The following is an 8,551-nucleotide window of genomic DNA, read 5'->3' as shown; positions in this document are numbered from 1 at the left end:
CCACCGTTATGGTTCCTTACTTTAGATGTATGAATTCTAATACATTCTATTCCCGCAATGAATTTGGGAAGTATTTTTTGTAAAATACTTCCAAGAATCTTGCACAAGTCGTAATTTCTTCTTTTTCTAGAGTGAAAAGCCACCATTCCTGTGTATTGTCTTCAAAAGTGAAAGTGGCAAAAGTTACATTCTGTCTCTCAGTGCAGGGTAGGGCGCGAAAAATCTTTTCTATGTCTTTAACCTAAGCGTTTGCTACCATTGGGTCTAGGCCGTCGGTAAATGTGGTGGGTTTCAGATCCTGCAACTGTTTTATGGTAACCGACTCTTCTCGCAATTCCGGCATCTCATTGTAGATGTTAGTATGCAAGGCTTGCAAAAAGTTAGTAACCGGTCTTTCCATCGATTCAGTGCCACTGACTGATGACTCGCTTCCGTTACCATTATTGGCCATTCTACTAAGTAATAAACGAGGCATTACATCCATAATGCAGCATATATGTGTCTAACGCAATATATATCTATATAAAATATCAACTTTACTATTTTTACAATTAATATTACATCTTTGTTTCAAAAGTCAGACTATGTTAGTGTCTCATCCCTGTGGTACAACAAAACAAAAACAAAAAAGACAACAAAAAGGGATTAGAATACATCATGGTTAGCGTACAAAAAGGTTTTGTTCTACCAAATCTAGAGTGGTGGGTCAAACGGGCTAAACAACCATGGGAAATAGTGTTGCATAAAAAACTCAAATTCCCATCCTAACTGGACTACACCAAAACACATTCACGCTGCCTGGACTGTGAAAATGGGAACGGACTGTACATGTCACGACCCAAACCCGCCCCTATGGGTTTAGCACCGTAATCGGCCAGTAATCCGAGATTACCGAAGGCCTGCTTAACAGTAGAACAGTAATACAGAGTACAAGGGCTGGCAGAAGCCAATACAGTAATTAAAGTTGTCCAATGAGCTGTGACAGTTTGTATGCAAAAGACTTTTCATACATGTATACAGTCAGTACCAAACAGTATGCATAATATTTGCAATCTTTTAAGACAGGGACTTAATCCCTATGTAAACAGTACAGTTCAAAAACATTCAGTCTATACAGTATTACAGAACAGTGACAGTTGGGTGAAACTAAGACACCCCAAAAGCAGCCTAAGCTTGATCACACTTGGAACCTCGCAGTGAGGCACAATGGTTGGCTAACAAAACAAGAGCCTGCCTGGCGCCCCTAGCAACGGTCCGGTGTCTGAACATCTATATATATATATGAGCAGTGAGGTAAAGCCCAGTGAATAACATATGCGTTGTAACGCCCTCAAAATAATAGGTAAAACCCATCTCATTAGACAAGCATTTATATATATAAGATCCACATTCTTCAATTCACCAGAATATTTCTTTACAAAAGTATTACATGTTAACAACAAAAGCAAATGCCCTACGGGCTTACAGCTTTCCAAGTTAATACTTGGTTACAAAAAAAAGAGTACTAACTCAATTACACATTAAGCCCTTGGCTTGGATTTACATGTAATACATCAAAAGGAAATGAGACAACAAAAGTCTGTCCGCCTCTAGCCTCCCAAGCTATATCCTTGGAGGTGGCATGCTACCTGTACCTGAAAATGATGTTCGCATATAGGGTAAGCCACAGCCCAGTAGAAATACACTAAACCAAATATGAACAGTGACTAAAAGATTAGCAGTTGATAGAAGGCCAACACTGGTACCTTCACTTATAACACTTTACAGTTTCATGACATACAAGTCCATGTTACAATCCATTTTCCAATTCTTTTCAATTCTCAATTTATAACCATGGCTCAGAACCTGGCCAAATAACTTATATGAGACAGTAACTCATATTAAACACTTTCCCATTTCATAATAGATAAGCATACTAGCTATATCACACACCAACAGATAAGCATACAAGCTATATCATCACTTCCATAGATATGCATAAGAGCATTATCACGCTTCCAAGGACAAGCATATGAGCTGTGTCAACACATTACTAGATAAGCAAATGAGCTCTATCTACGGAGTCCATCCCCTATCTTCTCCCAACAACATCCGGTTTAGAGGTCCATCCCCTATCTTCTCCTAAACCGTAGAGTACATCCCCTATCTCCTCCAACACGACACAATGCATATAAACAATAATTATATACATCATCACACAATACATAAATTTAATGTATTCTTTCAACCGTCATACTCAATGACACATTCCAGTGATTAGTTTCAGTTTGTCTAATCATCATGCATTATCTACAATAATCAAGACTATCCTCCACCGATAGCCCAAAGCAGCTATTTCTATACAGAAAATAAATGCAACAATGGATATATAATCAACATTTCAACTAGGTGAGCGATAAATAATCCAACTACACCCTTTAATCCCATATCTTTCCAAATTAATTCCTCATTTCTCATAATTAATTATGTGAATTAATTAACCAATGTAATTAGGGCATTTTCCATAATTAACATTACAACCCTTTGGTTCCATTTTCCTTAATGTTTTAACATTAATTTCACTTTTCCATGCCAAACATGCATCTAGGTTTTATATAGTTAAAACCCCAACCTTTTTGTAAATTTACACAAAAGCCCCAAACTTTCACAAAATTACCAAATCAACCCTAACATCTCAAAATACTAAAATTTAAAGACAAAGCCCATAGTGAGGAGTAGGTTATCCCTACCTCAAAAGATGACTCCCAACCAAGAAGGTGAAGAAAACGAAAATGCTCCAAACCACGAATTTCTCGGATCAAAAGATAGCCCTCGACGATCAACAACCTTTTTGTAAAGGCCAAAGGTGAGGAAATCACTCATACTAGATCAATACCTATAAAGAAGGTAGAGTTCTAGAGTGAGAAGCTCAACAATGGGGTTTTTGGGAAAGTAAGAGAGAGAAGAAAAGTGAAAAAGTGATTTAAAATGACCCAGCGGATAACTCATATACGCATGACCCGCTCGAGCGTAGAATAGAGCGCTCGAGCGTAAAGCGCAAACATCTGGTCCCGCCCGAGCGCATAGATAACCGCTCGAGCGCCAAGAAGCAAAAGCAAAACACATCCGCTCGAGCGTGAAAACCAGTCCGCTCGAGCGCAGATTTTCATCTCCCAGAACTTTACAGGAAAAGGACTACCCGCTCGAGCGCCAACAATACCGCTCGAGCGCAAGAAACCCGCTCGAGCGTAGAAAACACATCTGCAGAAGTTTTGCAGGGCCACGAAATACTGGAAGTGTGTAAACCCCGCTCGAGCGCAAGAAGACCCGCTCGAGCGGAACGCCTAAAAACCGGGCAACAAGGAATTGAAATCAAGGCCTAACCAACCTGTAACAACCTTGCCCAAAACATCCTAAAACTCACACAAAAGGAATTAAAGGACGACAACCAGATAGATACAACTACCAACTCCACGGAACCGAGTCCGGAATACAATAGAACAGTAAAGGGACAACCGGGATTGCTATATGCGTAAAGAGGTTAAGAATGAATGTCCTTTCAGTATTGAAAACAGTTAATTAAACAGTATATCAGTCATTCAGTTTATGGCTCATATTTCATGCCAACAGTCATTCAGAAACTATAATAGTCATATGTGGTACATCCAATAGCAAAACAGTACAGTAGGTCTTATAGACCGAATAGTCAGTTGATGGCCATCACATCAGTAAACAGTAGTGGTTCCATCATGGGAACCGACAGAGATCTCCGTGACAGTAGCAGTACAGTATAGTAACAATAGGTTGCTATGGATGCCACGAATACAGTTCACAAATGGGACATCATTTATTCAGTAACAGTATCATTTCAGAAAACAGTACAGTTTAATTGTTCAGAAGATAATCATTATTGAACATATCTTTACAACATTGTTACTCACAAAGTTCTGGGCTACAAATAAGCTAGAGCGTCTCCGGAATGCCAACCCTACACAGTTACAGATTGAACACACACTAAGCTACACAGTTGGGAAAAATAATAACTTAATCCGTAATTTGCCTCGGTGTGGTTCTACATCAATATCGTCATTAAGATGCCTTAAACTAGGCCTAGGAATGCCTAGAATGAAATGAGGATGCAAATATGCGCTTTAAAAACATTTTCAGAATTTTCAGAAAACAGAGGTCCCGCTCAAGCATGATTATCTCCGCTCGAGCGGACATGCAACAAAAGGGTTCCGCTCGAGTGTATACTTCTCCGCTTGAGCGGACTGTAAAACAGTCAAAAGTGCTGGATGTGTGAAAATCACGCTTGATAGGCGCTCTACACCCGCTCGAGCGTGAGACACAAGATCCCGCTCGAGCGTCCAATAGCCCGCTCGAGTGGACTGCAAACACAACTAAAGTGCTGGATGCACGAATTTCATGCTCGAGTGCCAGTCACCCTGCTCGAGCGTGAGTCCAAAATCTAGAATTCCCAAATTTGAACCTCAAGCTCAAAATCAACTTCAAATGTATCAAATTCGATCCTTTTGGGCTAATTTTCTAGAAAACACTTCAAAACTCATAACATTACATGTTTCAAAGATCCATTCGAGAAATCGAAGCCCAAAGGTAGTTCAATTAAACCAAATTTCATGAACATGACCTCAATGCAACATGTCTGAGTTAAATCAACTTTAAAGCTTCAAATACATGCTCAAGTAAGTCAATTTCTTCAAAGACAAGATGAATTCATGGATTTTAACACAAACATGAACATGCATGCAAGATTCCCATGAAATCCAACCTCCAAACTCAACAATGTAAACATGCATGCAAGATTCGAGCTACAATACAACATACTAGAGCCAATTCTAGACTTAGCTCTCTAAACTACCATGATCCATGCTAGATACAACTTAGATACACAATTAAGAGAGTGATTTCTCTACCTTATGTCTTCAATTCAAGTGTAGAAGCACAAATATGCAAGAATCCCTTCAATTTCTCTCAATCTCCAAGCCAATTCTCAAGAACTCGAGATTTTCTCCTACTCTCTCTCTCTCTAGTCGGTTGTGACTCTCAAAATGGGCTGATGAAATGTTTAGTCAAGAGTGTATGAAGTGGAGAAGAGTTGCCTAAATTAATTCACTAGGTGGCAAATTGGTAAATAGGGCCAACTCTTGTAATCTAGCTTATTTTAATCTAATTTAATCATACCAAATCGCATTTCAAATAAATATACCATTAAATCACATAATTTCTAATGATCATAAAACATTAATCAATTTCTAATTCGGCCGCCGATAAGGCCTTCAATTCGCAGTTTAAACACAAAACATGAACAGATAATTTACCAGTCAAACGGAGAGAAATGCAATTAAACTCATATACTCAATCAATCAGTTCAGACTTTCAGTCAATTAGTCAATTAACATGCTTAGTCTCAGTTTAGTAGTAAACAGTGGTGAGGGTTGTCACATAGAGGGCCTATGATATAGTGCGGGCGGACATGTCCCGGGGCAACGCCGAGGACACTAGTGGGTCCAAGAAAACATCCGCGCGTATAGGCACGGCTTTGCCTCCATAGTAACTGTGGGACATCGGTAGGATCAGCCTGTATAGAGATTGGCTGACCCATCAATTGGGCAAGGCCTGGATGCAATCATCTAATTATATCATATGAATCTCCCCATCCTTCAGGTGAGGCGGAGGCGGGGTGCTCTGCTAAAATCTCATCCAAATTAATGGCCTCGAGCTCCTCCCAAAATGCCTCGTTAAGATTAATCTCGGACATTCCTACATCACCAGAAGAAATGTGAGATTTTATATAAAATGAATAACGTCGCAGGTAAATATTTATTTTTATTTATTTTATTTTATTATGTTTATCAAGCTAAATAGTTTTATTTATAACTTTTCAAACTTTCTGATCAAAATAAAATAACATTTTTTTTTGAATGAACTATTGCTCTGATGCCACCTTTGTCACGACCCAATCCCAAAGGCGTAGGGTTAACCTACTAACTTATTCTAATCGTAGCAAATTAAACGGTGCATGTGGAGGCAAACGGAAATAAAAATAATTAAACAGAAAGTTACTTCATTCTACTAAAAAAAAAAACGTACATCCATAAGCTTTTATTATTTTATTATGCAGCGACTGGACATCATAAAAAAATGACAGGAAGAAAAAAAAAGAAAAACAAATTAACGGATCCACATCAATTTCTTGCACAGGTTCCACTACGCGAGGTTATGGGTCTTCCTTATATCTCATCACCTGAAAAGGGTAACAGCTATAAGCACACAGTAGAGTGAGAAATATTATGCTAAGAATATAGGGAATACAAAATAACCATGGATAGTTAGTTAAGCCAAAACATTTACATAACTTAATTTGAAATAATAATTTATTCAAGGTGGCAGAAACTGAAAAATAGAAATTATATAAATAAATAACCATAACCACGATACCGAACATAACAGAACAGAGGTCACATGAGTGACAATCAGAACAAAGTTCAATGGATCCATGACAAACAGAGGACCACAAAGTGGCCAAACAGAGACCAATGGTTATTTAAGTCTCCCAAGGCGTGGGACTCCCGTGGTGGTACTTACAAAACATAATTATTTATAAGGTCATAATCAAATATTCTTTAAAATTTAAACAAACATATGCATTGGTTTTATTTTAAATAAATAGAGTTCAGAAAATAACTCACGTAATTGAAATATTAATATAATTTATAAAACATAATTTGAATAAAATAAATTATGGTAAATCAAAACATATGTAAAATATATTATGGTAACTCAAGGTATAATATAACTCACCTTAATATTGACCCTTAGCCATACTTTCTACTATCACGCCTTACTTTTTACTATCACAACCTTCTCCAGTATCTTGCGTGCCTCTTCTTCTTTTTTCCTTTTCTTTCCACAGATCTTGATCAACTCCTTCCTATTTATAGGGAGGTAAAAGCACCTTGAGGCCAACACGTGGCACAGCTCAAATCCCTCTCCAGATTTGATCATAAATTACCATGGATTTATACTTATCTTAATGAATATTTATGATAATTACACTTTGGCCCAATTGTCTAACATAACTATATAAACAAATTAATTCCTAATTAAATTACACTTTATTGCATATCAATAGAAAATCTATTATTTATTTTACTACTACACTCGCTATTATTATTATTATTTATTTACTCTTATTTTTATATTTATTTATTTATTATCTTTAATTCTAATTTGGTCAAACTAGTATTATAATTTCATATTTGTATTAATCCCATATTTGATAACTTAATGTCTAATTAATCCCATATTTGATAATTTAATGTCAAATTCGATGTTATTTATTTATTATTATTTATTTAATAATATATTATTACATACTATCATAATTATGTTTATATATATATATATATATATATGTGGGGTATTTAATTAAACAATTAGAGTGTCACAGAGTGAAATGACTATGTTGAAAGAGATGGGAAGAACAATGAGATAAAAAAAAAAAAAGATTCAACCCAAACAAAACCACCCAGTAACCAAACAGACCTAATCTATAAAAAATATACAGATACATGACCAAATCACACAAAAAGAAGTAGAACCCAAGAATTATTATCCTAATCAAGTGAGGCTTCAAAGCGCACAACATTCATTCAATTGTATATCCTTCATTAATAGAAGTAAAAGATTTTAGTTCCAAGTTCATATTAAAGCTTACCTAGGTTGGGCTGCTGAGAAGGTCACCATTGGAAAGGAAAGACACTACAGAGGGCCAAAGGATCGGTTGGCATTTGCAAGCCAAGGACACAAGAGCGAAGAGGTGATCGGTCTGTCGATGGTGGTCTGTGGTAATCATCGGTGGTGATAGTGATAGAATCTCAATTGTTTGATATGTTTTGGAAAGAATAGAGAGATGAGAATTTAGGCATGAAACACACGCACTAAAATGCAACTAAGATAGAATTCTTTCCAAATTAAGATATGTCATTTGAGGGGCCGGGGGCTTGTTTTTTTGTAGATTTGGTGGAACCGTACAATTAATTCTTAGTTATTCTTTTTTCCTTTTTTTTTTTGTTTTTTTGTTTTTTTGTGTGTCGGGCAAATAAGTGGGATTGTTTTAAAATGATTGCACTATAAGTATAATCTTTTCTTGTATAAGTTTAATACATAAAAAAAGACTTGCACCCAATGGTGAAAAAATTTAGAGCAAATTTTACTTTACCCTCTTGTAGTTTAGATTATGTATAGTTTATTTCTTTAATATTTAGAAATTATTACATAATCCCTACATTATTTGTGGACTAAAGTATACCATTGAACACCATTAAACATTCTGTCCAACTTAACAACAAATGTAAAACACATGGGAAACATAAGAGGTTATATGCTCATTTTTAAATTTCAAAGAGGTAAATCGCCCATAGAATAAAGTATAGGAGTTAAAGTGCATTACCTTCAAAACAAATGACGAAAATACAGAGATATTTTAGTCTTTTTTATTAAATCGTTAATGTGCTTAATGGTATACTTCAGTCCACAAACCACAAGTGAT

This window comes from Camellia sinensis, chromosome 12 (assembly GCF_055761805.1).
Source record: "Camellia sinensis isolate YWXY chromosome 12, ASM5576180v1, whole genome shotgun sequence".
Taxonomy (NCBI): domain Eukaryota; kingdom Viridiplantae; phylum Streptophyta; class Magnoliopsida; order Ericales; family Theaceae; genus Camellia; species Camellia sinensis.
The sequence above is the reverse complement of the archived record's forward strand: the minus strand, read 5'-3'. Positions refer to the sequence as shown.